Source organism: Neomonachus schauinslandi, chromosome 2, assembly GCF_002201575.2.
Source record: "Neomonachus schauinslandi chromosome 2, ASM220157v2, whole genome shotgun sequence".
Taxonomy (NCBI): domain Eukaryota; kingdom Metazoa; phylum Chordata; class Mammalia; order Carnivora; family Phocidae; genus Neomonachus; species Neomonachus schauinslandi.
In genome coordinates this window covers 178,444,312-178,463,806 of record NC_058404.1, presented here as the reverse complement: position 1 = coordinate 178,463,806, position 19,495 = coordinate 178,444,312, and the positions used below count along the sequence as shown (strand labels likewise).

The 19,495-nt window shown below is 34.1% G+C and overlaps 1 protein-coding gene across 2 annotated transcripts in view; it reads left to right on the top strand.

Annotated features, from left to right (window-relative positions):
* Positions 1-19,495, top strand: part of PCDH7 (protocadherin 7) — a 414,068-nt gene that overhangs the window by 249,299 nt on the left and 145,274 nt on the right. The window lies entirely within an intron of this gene.

The following is a 19,495-nucleotide window of genomic DNA, read 5'->3' as shown; positions in this document are numbered from 1 at the left end:
TTTCTTTCTTTCTTTCTTTCTTTCTTTCTTTCTTTCTTTCTTTCTTTTTTTTCCTCAGAAGAGTATATTCAGCTACTAGGGACAAACATGGGATTTCTTCCCATGTTTCACAAAATTTAGTCTAGGCAATAGAGAGTGAGAGATGTAAAAGAAGCCAAACATGAACGTTAAGAATTATTCCTAATTTCAATATTCATATTGTGTTTTCTCCAGTGGATTCTGAAGAGAAGAAAACACAAGGCTTGTAAAGAAGAAATGAATGGGGTATCATAGCCACCCAGATACAAGTGATTCATTGTTGAGTGAGAAAAAAAAAATTCTAATAATTGTAGTTAAAACTGCTTACTTTTTATTCCTAAAAGGTACCTCAAGTTTTTCAACAATTCTTAAATTGTTAAAAATTGAATCAATTTTGGTTAATCTTGGAGAGACTAAATATAAATTCTAGAGGAATATGCATTTACCTATGATTTTATTTGTTTATAATCATGAAAGATTAGAAGAAAAGTAGAACTTCAGTGCCTGGGACAAATTCATTCTCCTCTCTACCTCATTTTCCTATTTGTAGATTATTGTTACTATCATCATCAACTACCAAGATCAATAATTTATCTGCGAAAAATTAAAACCACCAGAAAGCATTGTATCATTTGAAGGCTTTATTAAGTTCATTGACAGTAGATTATTGTTAGGAAACATATTTCATTTTTGGATGTCTAGATTTATGACAGATTTAGTTACAAGGGAAATGAGTTTGATGGATAACACAGGAGGCTTTAAGCTGCATGAAAAAAATACCACAATTTTTCATAATATTATTGTCTCACATTGAACTCTCTGCTGCCTTGCTGCCCAAGGTTGAAGCAAATATTTTATTAGAAACCAAATCAATTTTAGACAATAAAAAGCCCATCTTCTATCACTGAATAAAGTACAAGCTCCTCAAAGATCCTCTTTTAAATTAATAGAATATATCAGTTTATGTATTATAATACAGCATCCAAGAATAATAAAGGATTCAGTCTTCACCCTTCTTAACCTTGATCCTTTCTATGAAGACTTCTGATGCCAATGCCTATCTGATACGGAAAATGCTTTGTACTCTATGTCACTAAGGATTTCTTTTCTTAAAATGTTAAATCTCATTCATTTTTGCCCAGCAGAGAGATAGTGAGAATTCATATCTTTTGCACTTTAGAGTACCATTCACCTTTGTGGGTCAGGCTCTGTTCTATTTCTATTGCCGGTGTATGGAAAGAGAAATTCAGGGCTGTCAGAGCAAAGGGGAGTGTGCAGAAGAAAAACTGGGGAGGCAGGCAGAGTCATTCTCTACTTCTTTTCTCCCTTTCATGAGCATCTCTCCTTAGGAGTCTTCGCAAGCCTTTCCTGCAAACTCCCCCACCTACAACTTCTCTCCCAGTTTCTGCTCACATCTCTCCTTCCCTCACTTTTCCTGACAGTTCCGCCTTATGCTCTGGTGTTTTCTCTCAGGAGAGCCTTCCGTACTTTCTCATCCAGCCGAGACAGAACCCTGGTGCCATTCAAGCCTGACACTGAAGTTTGATATGATCTCCCGATCGAAGCCATCATTTCTACCCAGACTTCTAATTCTGGAATCCCTTTTCAACTTTTTTGCTCTTCAAATTGATTAGCAAAACAACCCCTAATCCTTTGCATAATCGGTCTGACCTGTGCTACGTTATGCATAAGATGCCACCGGAGATGTCAATATTTCTGGGTTTTTTTTCCAGCTACTATACTGACCTCACTCATGTTTAACAGTAACTTCTCCATTTGCTCTTTTCCCTCTGTTATCTCTTCTGCTGTCTTTCACATCTCCAGGATAGGACAAACACTTGAGTCTAGTTCTGATAGCACCTAGACCATTCCTGCCTCTTCGCTTATCCAGGCATCTCTTGTCTTTTACTAGGACCAAGAGGGTAGCTGCGGAGGCCCCTTTTGTAGCTTTACTTTCATCTCTGACTACTTCTACCCAAGAAGTCAAGTTGGACTTACATGGGCAAATTACTTGGAAAAAAAGATTGTAGTAGTTATTATATACACACACACATCTGTATGTATGCATGTATATTTTTAGCTGTCTTCATCTGTCTAATCTATAATTTAGTTTTCTTTTCAATGGAAAAGGAAAAAAGTAACGATTTTATTTTAAACTATGCTTCATATGAACCACAGTATGTTTGGTAGTCACTGGACAAAGATGAAAATTAATCTCCAAATATTTAAGGGGCATTGATAATTTGTTTTGGAGTCAGTGCATGGGCTACCATCAAACCTTCAAATCAACTATACTATTTGTTCCATAAAGAGATAATTTAACTTATGAAATGTCAAAAAAAAGCTGTCTGTTTTCACTGATTGCCATCAAAAGTCCTCACTGAATTTACATTTTCCAAAATAAAAGGAAAGCAAACTTACCAGGATTAAACCTTTAAACAAATTACATAAAAAGAAACATTGCATACTCAGAAAAATACTGTCGTTGTAAATTTGCGTGATCATTGATAGCTTTATTTCTCATCAGTTTTTTTATTGCAAGCAATGTAGGTGAGATTTCTTAAACCCCTAAAATGTTAACATATTTTTGTTTCTAAATGTATGTATCTATGTGACCTCGTCCAGTCAAGTGGCCATAATCAGTATGCATTTCTTGTAGAATGGAAACATAAATGACATTTTGAAATATTTTAATTGCATGTTCAGAAGTGCTAGTGGATATGCCAAAGTGAGAATAAGATCTTGAAACTAATTAATGTGGCTTCATTTATCAAGAGCACTAGAGCTGTTATAAATACTAATAATAGCATTGTAACAGTATATTTCCATTTGTCTGTTCATATTCAGTGCTGTCATAGTGCCCCACACCACTGAGTCGAAGAAAGTCTTTGTGTGCATTTAACAAAAAGCATTCCACTTGCTCTGTAGTAAATTCATGAGACCGCCTATATGAAGGCTTCTTAGAGTAGCAAGCAATGATCTTATACTAGTATCTATGGTGCTGAGATTGATGGACTTGAAGAAAACAATTATGTTCATTGTTTACAGAGCTAGAGGATTATGGGAATCAGCAAAACAAACCCTAAGTTCAAATACATTGATAAATAATAATATATAAAATACGCAAAAATAATCGTATGACTACTCTTCGAGGGAGGTAAAGATGAGCTGGAAGAAAGGGATCAATATACAGAGGTTAATTTTAATATAGAGTCTTACATTATAAATAGAGACTACATTGAAACAGAAAAGTCTTCGAAATGGCATCCTTGGATAAAGGCTGGCCTTCGCTTCTCATTTCTCACCTATAAACACCTAGGGTCTTTACCAGTGGAGTGTTTGCCTACCACTGCCATTGTGAGAACATATGAAAAGAGCCCTGGATTAGGAATTCTAGATTTGATCTTGAATCTTCCATTTCTTGGAAATGTATACAAAGCATGTACCGTAGGACCTAACATAGAATAGATCTTCATCCAGTCTCAGTTGATTTTCCTTTGGCTTACTCAATCATATTGAAATTAACAAAATTCCCATTCTTGGAAATTGTATACCTGTGATTGAATCCTGGCTCTGCTGTAGGATGTGTGGCCCCAAACAAAGCATTAACCTTTTTGGCTTCAGTGTTCTCATTTGCAAAAGGAAAGTTTGAGCTATCTAATCTTAAATAGTCTGCTACCTTTTCATCTAATTTTTATTTCTTCTAGTCTTTTTAGTTTTTAAACAACACATGGATGTACTACCATCTTCCTATCCTGCAACAAACTACAATGGTTTTCAGTGCAACACATCATCATCCAAGAATATACTAATTATTGTGACCTTCTTAAACCAAAGTTTAGTCCTATGTGAGAATCATCTTGAAAAACTTCATAATTTCCACTTGGAATAGTTAAGAGATTTGAGATGGGTATTTTTAATCTTTCTAAAAACAAGGGAAATTTAATTCACATACTGAGTTCTTCTTTAAATACTGAAATTTCCCTTCTATTATTAATAATTTCTACTGAGTTGTAGACATCTAAGTTTCAGTTTTGTTTGGCCTGTAGTGGATTTCTCCTTGTGATTTCTCCTTGTCTTCTAAGTGACAGCTATTGATTACATTAATATTCAGATCTCCGTCCTTTCTTCCCAAAAGGTCAATTTTAGTCTTTTTTAAAAAAATTGTCTTCATACTCCTGAGAATAGAATTATTATTATTTCCCACAAAATAGTTGGTAGCTATGAGGATTTTAGGTAAAGCATATAAACAAAAAAACTTATTTCCACTTCAGATCAGCAAATGATTCGATATGGTAGCAAATCCAAACTTGTGAGAAATGTATAGACAATCCTTATTCACTTGCCCCCTGCAAATAAATTAATAAATAAATAAACAAAGAAACAAATAAATAAATAACTTTATAGTAGCATTATGAAGAAATGGTTGAACAATGACAAAGGTGATCTTTGAACAATTCAATTTTTATTATCTAAAATTTGAAATTATTCTAACATAGAATGCATTTGAGAATATCTTTGTCTTTGGGCATTATATTCCATAATACATTGTGATACTTCACACCTACATGGAAATTACAATTTCATAGGTTGTAGATTAGAGAAACTGACTCCTCAGTCCATTCCATTCTGATTTTGTCATGGACAAAGCTAGTCAACATTGTTCTACCAAACTCCAAAATCTTCCTTTTTTCCAACTCACAGGGAAAAGCAAGCAAATAAACAAACAAAAAAATAGTAATAATAACAAAACGTAATCCAAGGATAAAATTCTTTCATTAATAAGTGAAAGTAATACTCATTATTTTGCCTGCTTACCTACCTGAATATTATGTAATAACTTACAGATCACTTGAAAGCTAGAAGTTAGAAGAAGGTGATAAACTATATTTATCTTGTCCCAAGTTTTCACTTGAAAGTCCTTTCTTTTTCTTGTTTACTTACTTCTGATATGTCTTTTCTGTAAGGACACCTGGCTAGTACCTCAAATGTTTCCAATTATAGATGTCAAATTAGCTCTATGAACCTCATTTAGTAGCTATAAAATGTTGTGGATACTATTTATAGTATCTCTGGGAGATTTTGTCATTAGCATTTCTCAAATTATGTTACATAGTTTAAAATCATGAGAATGGCTCAAAAATAGCATTTTCTTTCACTTCCAAATACACGCATAAGATTAAAAGATAAAATAGATTTGAATACATTTAATTATTTTATTTTTTAGAGATATCTCAAAGCAAAGTAGTACCATAGGAACATGTTTTAGTTTAAATATTAGAATATGAAAAAACAAAGTAAAATATCAGGGCATAGTTATATACTAATGACCTAGAAAATATTTCTCATATTAGGGCAATTTAGGAGTGTATGCCAGGGAAGTAAGAACATAATGCCCCCCTAGATACATTAGGGGATACTTAATTTCTAGGGAAGGCATTATATTGTGAGTGATGGTCATTCACTAAGTCACTGTCAGGATGAGACTGAGCTACAGAAAGCAGGAATGTGAATTATTTAAAAGGACAGATTTGCAGCTTTGAAAACATGTTATTCCTTGGAAAGCATATAGATATGAATTGCACAAAAATACCCATTCATAAAAATTTTGTGTTTCCCCCAATTTGGCCATATGAATCACCACACAAGAAAGGAATAGTAAAACGTAAGTCACTGTGATAAGCAGATGGAAAATTCATGAAAACACCCTGTGATAAAAGGAGGAATGCATTTTTTAGAAATCACATTAATTTGACATGTTTATGCCGACAAGTATATCAAAGCCACTATATGTCCCTACATGGTGAAATATTGAGAATAATTAGACTCAAAATATTATGTGCTAGATAGATGCTAGATAGATAGATAGAGAGAATTATCACCTACATACTCTGAGTTATCACCTACATACTCTGGGTTATAAATAGATGTAAACACTATAGTCTGAATTAAATTTAAACAGAATTCTCAGAATATGAGAAACCCAACATTTTCCATATGCACTGTCATATTCCATTCTTTTTCTAATATTCATTTTTCATTAGCATTTAGTACATAGGCCTTGAGATTATTTTGAAAATATAAATATATTTAATTTTGATATTTGTGAACTATTTATCATTTAATTTACCATCAAGGCCTACTTAATTTTGTTTAAGACCCTAAATTAATTTAAATCCCACCTCTTTTACTTTTGATATGCAAATATTTTTACTTTGATGTTGTAGCAATGCAAATTGAAGTTTGCAACATGAACCACTAATGCTAATTTGATTACTTCTGTATTAGTGTTGAGTGCTACAAAATAGCAAGATATTGTTTAAAAAATGAAACTGGGAATGGAAGAACTCTTTCTCTGCAGGCCCTCTGCAATGATGGTAGTATTAATGCATGTACATTAATGCTTGATGATTCTCATAGAGCAATGAATGAAAGTTTGAAGGCAAATAATTTAGGATTTTTAGAAAATCTGACAACTTGATTTTTTTTTTTAATTTGAGTTCATCAGAAAGTCCTCACTTTGCTTTTTAATAGTTCAGAGAGTTTGCATCTATTTAAAATATTTATTGCAGATGATTTAGACCATGATTTATTTTTAGCAGTAAAGATGTTTATCTAATATAGTGAAGACAAGGTGCCTGAAATGTGAATTCAATACTTTTTGGATGGAAGTGAACCAGGCTTTCTTTAAAAAGAATTCTTTTAGAAAGAATGAACCGGGACTGATAGATTGATTGATTGATCTATTTATCTATTTGGTAAAGTGGAGGCAATTTCTAATGACTTGTCACAAAAAAGGATGCTATCAGTATCTGGTTGCAACCTATGCTAAATATATGTAAGTCTACTTAAAAACTGTTGAAGAACAATTTTCTTCCTCTTTTTAACATCGTACTTGGAAATGGTATCTCATCAAGTTGGAAAAAAAATAGATATACATTTTCTGTAAGATATTCCAGTGCTAGAGCTGCAGTAATACCCGCCACGTGTACTGTACCTGCAGCGTGCATGTTGCCTGTCTGTTGTTCGATGTCTGTAGTGTCTGTCTGTAATTTGCATTATGCCTGAAAGTCTCTATGCTCATTAACCTTTTACAGGTGCTGCACCATTCCAAGGAGTTGCAGGTACTAAAAGAGTGGGCAGTCCTTATACAGGCAATGTACAGCCCATGTATCAGTCCCAACCTCTCCTCATGCCTAGGCTCTAACAGTGCTCTGGAGGCCACTCCATTAGTTAGATATTTGTGACCAAGTTAAGGAAGTAAAACAGAGGACTATCTAATAATTGAATGGGGAGGCCTATGTTGTAGATTCCCAACATATTACCAATCAACTTGCCAAAAAAAAACAAAAAACAAAAAAACCCAAAACAGATTTAATGCAAAAAGAGAGGAGAGGGATTGAGAGATAATGGATCAATCATTACTTTTTCTACTCAAATACGCTATGTGATTTTTTTAAAAAGATTCTCAATAGTGTATGTAGTATATGCGATATCCCATATATGTATGTAGTATATACCATATATATATATATGGGATATATGATCCCTGCATCATATAATGCAGGGATTAATTATATTATAATGTTGATGGATAGAGATTCATAGGCTAACAAATGATAAAGTTAATTACATAAAGGATTAAATATTGAATGGTTTGGCTCATCCTGTTTGTAATTATAATAGAATTTTTGTGTAATGTAGTCAATTACATAAGATCAAGCATTAGGCATTATTCCACACTTGTGGAAATTCACAATTTGTGTACCCCGGGAGGAAAAAATGTATGCAGTGATAACTTCAAAGTAGTAGGGCAATGTTTATACACCCACAGACACACACACACACATACCCACACACACATACACACACTGTAGAAATGTTTTCAACATAATAACCTTAGTAGCAGAGAATCTCTTCCAGTATGCTATGGTTTTGACATAAATATTCTTAACCTCCATATGTAAAAAAAAAAAGAAAGAAAGAAAAAAAGATTCTCACTCATCCTAACCAATGCCTACAAAAAACTAATTTTCTGTTTTTTGAAATAGACACAATTTCCTTTTTTGAAATTTCTTTTACAAATGTTTTCTTTTTATATACTATACAATGTTTTTAAAGAATTTAAGTCAAACTCCTTGCATAAAAGCCTTATTAAATAGGTATTACATAGACTTAAGCAAACCACTTGTGAAATCCAAAGCCTTATTAGTGTTGATGAATGTTATTACAATTATCAAAATCATTAATGCTACTCAAAATAATGATGCCACGATACCAGTCTTTATCACTGAAACCAATTTCAACAACTAAAAATGGAACAAAGCACAAGATGAGCCTACTTCTGCTTAATGGGTTCACAATCTAAATTGCCATCTTGCTCAACCTCCCATTTTAAATTTGCAAACTCTTTTATAAGTCATTTATAGAAATTGTTAAGTATAATCCCATCCCCTTGTTTTCATAATGGGCATAAAATAATCATCTAAAATTCTTTACGTATATAATGAAAATTGGGGCTGGGTAGAGTAAGGAAAGAAGCCATCCTATTTACCTCAGTTTAAAAAAAGAGATTTTTATAGATGTAAATGCTCATTGCATTGTTCATCTCTGCATCTCGTTCTCACCTCACACTCTTTCAGTTCAGATGTTATGCTTTTCCAAAAGCTGTCTGTTTGAAACTCTTCCTCTTCCCATGTAATGGGGAAGCGCTCAAGTCACCAATGAAATGTGTGTCCTCAATGATGTCTCCTGAAATATGCCATTGGCTGATGTTAAAAGAGCCCCAGTCCTCACCCTTAAGTCTTAATAGTCAGTTCCTATTTTGCCAGCCTTCATCTTCATTTGAACAGACTACTTGTCGACTAGATCCTGTTAAAGATAATGTGAAAATGACAAACAGTTCATCTTCTTCCAAAGTGTGTAGTTGTAAGAGGGGGAGGAGGACAGAGACTGTATGGGGGAGGGGGAGGGAGGGTAAAATATCCTTGATAAAAGCATAACTTCCTTAATCCTTTGTTCCGATTGAATCAGTGCTCATATGAATGAAGTATTAATGTTTAAAACTTTTATTCTATCTTAATTTAAATTTAAATAGCCACATTTGACCAGTGGATGCCATATTAGTGTGGATTTAGATACGTTCTTACTTCACTTTAAAAGGCAAAGATTAAATGTTTTAAATTTAGTGAATTTTAAATCGACCCCAAAGAATAAAACTGGTCATCATTCCTTTGGAGATTCAGTGTTCCTTCTGTTGATTCCAGATGACTTATTTTGGCTTCTGCATTTTTAATCTCCTCCCTCAGAGAACATGATCGAATTATATTTTGCAAATTAGGATTATATACACGCATAAGTGTGTAATTATATATATACAACTTTAGTAGTGGAATTTTGATAAAAATTTTATAAAGATTTTATGCAATATTAGCCATGAAGCTGTCCTTAACATTTCTCTGGTATGATGGTTAAGGCCATGGCTTTGGAGTCAAATAGACATGGGGCCAAGTTCTAGTTCTCTGACCAGCTGAGTGACCTTGGGCAAATAATTAAGCTTTTTAACCCTCCATTTCTTTATCACTACAGATAATAGTGCTTTATACATTGTAGAATTGTGGTGGAGATTAAATGAGCTAGTGTAGTGTTTATTTAGTAAATGTGAGCATGTCAGCTCGTCTCATTCTGAATGCTACATAAAGGGTCACATGAGTGCAACATGTCCTCAAAAGGACATGTTTTTAGGTGACTAAAATGGATAATTCCTAACCCAACTGAAACTGTGCCAGTAGGTTTTAGCATTTCCTTCTCCTCTGCCTACACAAAGATATGGGGTGATTTTAAAGTCTGCCCCAATATAACAACGATCTTACACAGTGTGGGGAAAATGATACTATGTTCAAGTGTTTAAAGAATTGTCCCCAAATAGGAGAAATATATTTAATACAATGATGCTTCCTCTTGAGCTTCTGGTTTTTACTTTTAATAGTAAAATTGTTGAGCCGTGTACCTGTTGGCTTTCAGATGGGACCAATTTCTTCATTATAGCCAAACTTAGGGAATGGTCCTTGTAACAGGGAACACCTTCAATCTGTGATCTTACAAATCACATCAGCTGAACGAGAAGGATGTGACCATTTCCATCTGGAACAGAAAAAAGAAAAATGACTAACACTAAAATACACATAATATGTGCTTCATTCCCACTCTTCCAACTACTATCATTAATGTCATTGCCCAAGGAGGGCAATTGTCCCACTCTTCTTGAACAAACAGTCCCAGACATCAAACTGCTACTCAGAGCTTTCTAAGATGTTCAATTCCACTCACTTCAGCTGTATGTCAAGATGGAGGAACTGTGAGATATGCACCAGCCTATGCTTCTTCTGATAGTTATTTCCGTATTTCCCGTGGATGGAAACTGTATTTGACATTTTTTTTAAGTAAATCTAAGAAATAAGGTGTTCCTATACTTTAAAATTGGATTATGATGTTTTGCCTTTCCAAAGTGAATCATGGTGCCCAGTGGGTCCAATGAATGTATAACCTAGAGTGAATTAAAATATATAGAGAAGGAACCATCAAAGTGGCAAGATACTATGGAGACTGATAATGATGATGAATGACTCATTCATAAAGTGTAATGCTTTGTGATTTGTAGGGAAAACCTGTTCCTAACACATGTATTAGACAATTGTCAAAAAAACAGCATGCCCATATCTTGGGATCAGATACGCCGTCTTAGATTTTGTTACAGCTTTACAAGAAAAGCAAATTAAAGCCAGGTCAGGGAAAAACAAAAAATCAAAACAAAATAAAACAAAACAAACCCTATGTAGGAGTTTATTTTAATATATTTTTACAGAAAAGAAAATATTTTAAGAGTTTTGAAGAATACCTTCAATTTAAGGTTTTTGCCAAATAGTAACGATTCTTAAAAAAAAAAAAAAAAGTCTAAGGTTGGAAGATTTAGTTAATTGCAAATTAAATAGAAGATTAGGATAAACTTAAAACAAAACAAAAAATCCCAGGAGCAATGCCCACCAAATGTTTAGAGGAGGGTGCTTCTGTGTGGGTGTATGTTCACAGTTTATACCATTCCCCAAAATGCTTAAATATGGAAACTAGAAAAGGAAAAAAAATGCTAGGTTGTTAGTTATTTGGATAGAATGTATACATAGGCAGTGAAAAAGATTGCACTGCCTGGTAGAGATTTTCAAATAGCAGTAGTGTTATTTAAAATGCTGGTAGAAATATCAGCTCTATTTTTTAAAATTTTTTTTTAAAGATTTTATTTATTTATTTGAGACAAAGAGAATGAGAGAGAGAGAGAGCACATGAGAGGGGGGAGGGTCAGAGGGAGAAGCAAGCTCCTTGCTGAGCAGGGAGCCCGATGCGGGACTCGATCCAGGGACTCCAGGATCATGACCTGAGCCGAAGGCATTCGCTTAACCAACTGAGCCACCCAGGCGCCCTATCAGCTCTATTTAGAAAAACAAGTATAATGGGGAAAATCCTAGTACCTGCTTTGCTTGAAATAAAAACCCTCAGAAGGATCATCAATTCTCATAATCTATATTTACGATCTTTTTGCAAAATGTCTCTTTAAAATCTCACTAGGAATAAACTGTGCATTTTGTCTTTGTGTAAATTATCCCAAATTATAAGAATCGGAACCCGTGGAATTTAGCCAGCCACAGGAGAGGATGCTCTGAAGTACCTTTGTTTTCACCTGCAGTACTCGGGTATTTTACTTTCATATCTCTGAAGAGACACCATGACCCATGACAGCTTGGTGGCAGCTACGCTGTGACATGAATAAGCGGCCATTGAGGAGTAGATATAAAGAAGCAAGTTCATCTTATTTTAGTTTGTTTTGTGCCACAAAAATGTAATTTCTAGCTTTTAAGAGTAAAAATAGAGTAGGTAAACAGAAATTCAAATAGGAAAAGATAAGTGATAAAAAACAAATTGGTATGAAAAGCAAAGACCAGCTTTCCAACATGCTCACCTAAATGCATGAAAGATATGTAAATACCGTAAGTTTCCACTTCGTTATTTGAAAATGATTCATAGCTTGAGATGGTCCTGTTAGCATTTTGTCAATGTCTCAACAGAGGTCAAAATGCAAGCCCTTTGAAATGTATAAAAAATCACTCTCCTTTATTAAAAACAGATACATTATTGAAATAGTAGTTTTAAATTATATTGATATATTCAAAACCATCACTAAAATTGGCTTCAGAAAGCTAAAACATCTAGATATATAGATCTGTGCTGTCCAGTACAGCAGCTGGTAGCCAATTTTGACAACTGAGCAATCAATAATGTGGCCAGTTCAAATTCAGATGTGATGTGGGTACAATATACACTTCAGATTCAGAAGACCTAGTACAAATAAAAAAAAATGTAAAATATCTCATTAATAATTCCATCGTGATTACATATTGATATAATATTTTGAATATAGTGGGTTGAATAAAACACATTAGAATTAATGTTACCTGTTTCCCTTTATTTTTTTTTTATATTTGCTACAAGGAAATTTTAAATTATGTTTGTGACTTTTAGGTGTGATCTGCATTATACTTCCATTGGTCGGCTTTGATGCAGTGTTTATCTTTAAACACAAAAGAATGCGTAACTTACAGATAAACAATGAGGCAAGTGTATGTATGTGTATGTCCAATTTCGTTTTGCTGCTTTAACAAGTTTTACTACAAACTTAATGGCTTACAACAACACAAATTTATTATCATATAGTTCTGGAGTTCAGAAACCCAAAGTGGATTTCACTGGGCTAAAGTCAAAGTATCAGCAAAGTTGCATTCCTTTTGGAAGCGCTAGGGTCCAATCCTTTCTCTGGCCTTTTCCAGGTGCTAGGGGCCACTCCCCACATTCTTTCGCCAATGGCCTCTTCCTCCATCTTCAAAGCATCATTGCCAAATACTAAATCTGTCATCCTCTAATTCTTTCTCTGCCTCTTTCTTCTGCTTCTAAAGACCTTATTATTATTATTACATTGGGTTCCTCTGGATAATCCAGGATAATCTCCACATCTTAAAGTCCAGTGATCTTCCACTTACATCTCCTCTTGCCATTAACCTGAGGTGTTCACGGATTCCTAGAATTAGACCTGGTTATTCCGCCTACCACAGTGTGTATACATATATTTGTATTTAATGTAATACATAAATATACAAAAATCTATCTACCTACCTATTTATTTTTGTCCTCTCCATTTCACACACACACACACACACACACACACACCAATGTATTTCCTTAGATTTTTCTCTTTGTTTCCCTTTTGGTACTACGTTTTCTTACCACGTAAGCCTCCTAAAAACTTCAGATAGTTTTCACCTCCTCCAAATAGTCATAGCCAAAGGCCAGTGCACGATGACATAGAAAAACTAAGTTGTTCATTTTAATTTGGTGGTTATAATTAGGAAAAAACTTGTCAGAATTTGGAATCACTTGCTATGTTCCTTGGGTAAATTAATAATAGACACAGTAGCCATGCAAGACAGAAAGGCGTTCAGTGCCAGTGGGTGACAGTATTTTTTTTTCAGCATGGATAGAAAGAGTAGAAATTTCATGAGCAAGAAAAGGCTTTGAAACAAAACCAAATAAAGGAAAGAGGAAAGGCAATTTTCTGCCTCTCCAAGAGACTTTGTTAGTTTAACACACCTGCTCAGACCTTTTGAGATTATCTTGGGCCATGCTACTGTGAGTTGAAGAGAACCTCCAGAAACTGTAGAAACTCAGCAGAGGTTTGGTAACTTCTTTTCATCTTGTCAGATACCAGAAAGACTCCGTCTTAGTTTTAAACTATAGTTGATTAGACATTGTTTTCACCATTGCTTTTGTAATATTGGGGGATAACAAAGTCAATTATGAGCTAAGTGATGAGTGTAGTGCTTAGGAGTTAGAATTTGGCTGTTTGTGTTTTTACACAAAACAACTCAGACATTTTCGGAGGTAATAATTCATGGTTTTAAATTAGACCCATCTTTTAAGATATACTCTGAAGTGCAATATTTAAATTGTTTTCTTCTGTGCGGTGATGAAAATGACTTAACTGGACTTAGAAAACTTTAACTTACCCTATCTATTGGACAAAGCTAAAATGGCTGCCAATTGCCACAGACGTATAACAATAAAATTAGTGAACTTTAAACGTGATATAAACACATGTTGGGCATTTTCTTTCTTCTTTTTTTTTTTTTCTTCAAATCAGAGCAATTAAAAGAGCAGTTTTTCAGAAACTTTATTTTTGAAAGCTCCTGATATTTTTTCCATGCAGGTAATTTTTACTAGAAAATGTACCAGCTAAAGATAAATACAATAAAATTAAATGATTGAGGAAGGCAAAATAAATTTATTTTATAATTCTCTGTAACTTACATCATTCTTTTTGTCATTTTATACATATTTTTAAAAAATATAAAAGTGATATTAGTAATAAGTCATGATATGAAAGGAAATTATTTTTGCTATAAATTTGGTCCATAATAATTTCAATCCCTGGTTGGATGAAGCTTTTGTTAGGTTTTAAAATGCATTTAGTATAGGAGATATGTTTTGATAGATTGAAAGTTCAGGCTATGCCTATATTATAAGAAAGTTTAAATGTGGATGGTAGTAAATTTGAAATATTCATATATAAGGTAAAAATCTTAAAACTGAGGGTGAAGACAGGGCAAATCTTGAGACACTGATCAAGATAAAGTCTGTATATATTTAAAGACAGTGACTTAAATTATACAAAAATAACTGTCTATTGACTTAGATATTTGTGTCTCAGAGACACATGCCTACACAAGTTGTTTTTCTAAAATCATGCAGATAATGTTGATCTCTTTCTTCAGTACAGCTCTGCATTAACATAGAGTGTTGGAGGTGATAATATATGCTGAATGATATATTTGTAATCAAGACGTTTTTAAAGAACACTTAATAAAGGAAAGTCAGCAGGCCAAACAAATAATCTGGTTTTTCTCCTTACTTTTATTGGGCGATGGGAGACAGAAGTAATCATAAAATACCCAAAGATAGTTAATTTTTTTTAGCGGAAGATTAGGCACATAAAAATAAACCCTTAAAGGGACCAAAGTGATCATCAAACACAATATTATGAGCAATTCAATTGAGCTTGTACTAAGCACAATAAGAAATCAGTGTAGGGCATTACGAACTTTGCCAAGGGATTCTGGATATATTCCTCAAAGAAAGGACCTTTGAAATAGATTTTGAAAGGTAAGTAGGAGTTGCCCAGACTGAGATTAAGGTGAGAATTTTATGCAAGGGAAAGAGCCTAGACAAATGGGAGAGCATGGTAGATGAAAACTATAAAATGAGGGTGATCATCTTGCTTTCTGGGCAGTGGCATACCATTGGAGAGATTCGAGAGATGTAAATTAGGTGGCTAAATTTATCAGATTAGTGTTCTTATGTATTAAAGTTGTACAGGATAGATCAGAGATGGGGATGGGAAAGGTGATGATTGTTTTTTGTGGTTTTCTGGTCAAGACATGAGGAGAGCATGAAGTGATACTGCGGACAGGGAGTGAAAAGGTGCGTTAGAACAGTGCTCCTCAAAATGTGGTTCTCAGATCAGAAGAATAGCCATCACCTGACAACTTGCCAAAAATACCAGTTGTCTGGGGCACTATCCTAGACCTATTGAAACCAAATTCTGACATGACGTCCAGCAACCTATGGATTTACAAAAAAAAATGTACATGTTTAATGTACCCATCTGAGCAAGTTTGGACGTATGCATACACCTATGATGCCATCACCACAACCAAGGTACTAAACATATCTATTACCTCTAGCAACTTGTGTTTTAATAAGTTCCCCAGGGAATCTGATGCACACTGATACTTGAAGACAGCTGCCTTATAGATATATTTCCATAGTTGAACCCCTAGAATTGAGGAATTGATTGAATTTGGGGATAAGGAAGATGGAGGAATCAAGAACAGCTAACATTTCTATTATAGGCAACCAAGTGGAGAGTGGTATCATTAAATAACATAGGATATATAAGAGGAAAATAGATTAGGCCCAAAAGGAAAATATTTAATTGGCAAGGAAGCTGTCGTTCTCTCCAAAAAATTATGGGTCTCTGGTCATGTCAGAAATCAGTCTTGATTAAAGCAATTTTTGGTCTTTCGTTGGATTGGCAAGTTGGCTTTTAATTTGTTTGTAGTTTTCCTCCTCAAAGAATGAGGCTGGATAGAAGCTGGAACACCATCAGAATGTGTGGTGTAGAAGAAAGAGCTTTGGACCTGGGGTCAGAGGACCTGAACTATGGCTATGACCTAGAATGTCTATAACACTAGCTGGCTGTGAACATTAGGTGTGTTACCTTTGGAAAGAAAGTCACTTAACTTCTCAGAGCTCTAAGTAGTTATTTATTTATTTATTTATTTATTTATTTATTTATTTATTGCATTTTTCCTCTCATCAGAACAATGGAAATATTGTCTCTCCTTCATAATTATTGTGAAAATACAATGTGTATAAAAATAGGACAGTTGCTGGCAATAGCAGGCAATTAATAAATGGTAGATTCCTTTATTTTCTCTTGGCTGCTTGGTGATTACATACCATTTCCTTTGTATCACCCCAAATTTAGTCAAGAGTTGGTGAATTTGGAGGAAAAGAGTGGAGGAGAGAGAAAAATATATTTTTTAGGATATTCTCAAACATGCACAGGAAATCAAGACCAAATAGTTACTTGGAAATTTATTTGAAGAGTTCATCCTTAATAGCCTCACATAGTTTCCTAAAGAAAATTCTTGAACAATACATCTGAAAATATTTACTAAGGGATTGCAGAAAAAAATGGCTAAGGTTCTTTTGGAGAGACATGAGACCAAAAGATGTATTACATTTCAAATATAAAATACCAATGCACTGTAATGTTTTGCTATCAGCTACGCCAATTAATGCAGATGATGCTAATTAAAAGTAAATTTAGAGAGTGATTAGGTTCTCTCACCATTGTTAGGGAGAATTGATTCTTCTATAGATCTAATATGTTAAAGTAAGAAGTTAATGATATATTGATGCATTTTAAAGCACCTAATTTAGATTATAATTCTGAGGAAAACATTTGTGTTAATACTGAATATTAAATGACAAACGTTTTCTCTTGGAAAAGGAATGGTACCATTTGTGTAACCCTAGAGCAAAGCACATGTTGATGTTTCAAATAAATTATTGTGTATGACTGTATAATCTCAATTTTAGTCTTATAAAACTTATAATACAAGAATTCGATTGCACATGTGCTCATTTATATGGCAGTATACAGCTGTGTGTCGCATAATAACTTTATTGAACAAAATTATGTGCTGTAGAACTTGCTGCAAAAATTTCATGGTCCCATCTGGACTAACTTTGCCATTGAGAAGGCTGAAGTGGGCAAAGATTTTATAGAATTACAGAAGACAGCAGTAGATTTCTGCTGTCAATTTTAACATTTAGAAAATAAAGGTTAGTAGATATTCAAGCTAGAAGGATATGTTTTTCATCCTGAGAAAGAGTTCTCAATTTGGAACAAAGGTACTCTCTCTGAGGGTCCTCAAGTATAGACAGGTATCTAGTTCATACCTGAATGTGTTTGCCTTCACTCATAATGCCCTTAACATCTTGTATCTTAAACACAACTAACCAGTTGATTTTTATATTTTACCAACATCGGCAGTTAAAATATCTGTGATCTTGGAAAATTATTTTCTGAACACTTCAATTTGGCTAACATTATAGGAGACTTAATTATGGTATTTGGTTTTTGCAGGGAAAAAGAGGAAAAGCCTAAAATAAGCATGTGGTAGACTAGATGGCAATTTACAGCCATTCGTTGCTTTCTTCTGGCACTTTCCATTTTATTTTCATTCCCTTCTGTCCTTCCATTCTCCTTGCCTCCCTCTTTCCTCTTTCCAGACAAAATGTGTGACATAAAAGAAAAAGAAACAGCACAAGGTCCATCTACATGAAATTCAGTAAAACCGAGTTTGGAATAAGAAAATACTGTATTCTAAAAAGATGATTCTTCTTACATCTAGGAAACTGGTTACAAGATGGAGGTGCTAATAATGTCTTCAGTCTTGACTAATCTTTGTATTTTAGGTATTGTAGAATCTATGTATACACACTTATACACTTTTATGAAGATGGTGAAACTTCAGAAAATACATTAATTAGATGGTGAAGCTAGGACTGTGAGCAGTGCTGATGTGGACAAAAGCACCTTGATGGTAAAAATGTGTGTCTAATAATTTTTTAAACCCAATATAAGCTACTATTTTCAAGGATTACAGTAAAGACAGGTTGGCTAGAGATAAAACCACTTATAAAAAAGGCTTGTGGGTAAAAAGAAGTCCATGAAACGTCCCACAGCTTGACTCATATGCTCTCATTAAAACATATTAAATTAGGCAAAGCCAGGTAATATATTTTGAGTATAAAAACAAAATAATATGACAAATATTGTGTATTTATGGGTACAAGCTCTGACATTTTCTTTAGAGTATATTTTAAAAATTGGTTTAAATGTCAGTTTAATTTTCTTACTATAAAACATTAAACATATACTTGTATAAACATAATAAGATCAGTAAGATCATACACACACACACACACACACCATCACACATAGTCAATGTATAATAACACTCATATATGTAAGGAGTGCTTTCACTGAAGCTGACCTCAAATTTTGTTAATTATCTGATGTTTTTATGTATGTAGATACATACCTGATATGTTTGACGATCATCATCCTTATATATATACTTTTCAAATATATAGGGACTCACACACTTCTATTCAATCTAACACAGTTGACACACACATTTACCAGTATGGATTTACATTTTAAAAGAAGTTAAAAAGCACTCCTACTAACACAGTCACTAAAGATGTAGGGAAGATGTTAGGGTTAGAAGCCAATGTCCAAGAAAGAATACTTGAGATGTCTTTGGTGCAAAAAGGTGATGTTATTAAAACACAGGGACAGGACCAGTGGGCAGGAAGAGCTGCAATGAGGTTGTGAGAAGTGGCCGATTCCCAACTTGTAAGTTGGGATATTGTTAGGGACAGAACAAACCTCCAAGGTATTTTGGAAACCAGGTTTCTAGGACCCTGAAGGGGCTAGCTATTGTTAGGAAAGGTCATTTATTATTGCTTAGTAAACCCTCAGTCATGAGACCCTTCCAATATATATCAGTGGGCCATATGCTTGGAGGGTGATTCCTAACATGTATCTTAGTGGGGCGGAGGGGAGGTAGAGATAAAGGGAGCTTCCAAAGGAATTTCTATATGTTTAAAGTAGACTCACAGGATCCTGGAGGGTTGGTCTAAGATTGCCTTTTGCCTTTAGCAAAGTGTCAACATCAAGGCAGTTGAGTCCCTAGATGAATGTCACTCTGCCTGTTTCAAGGACTTGTCAATGGGCAGT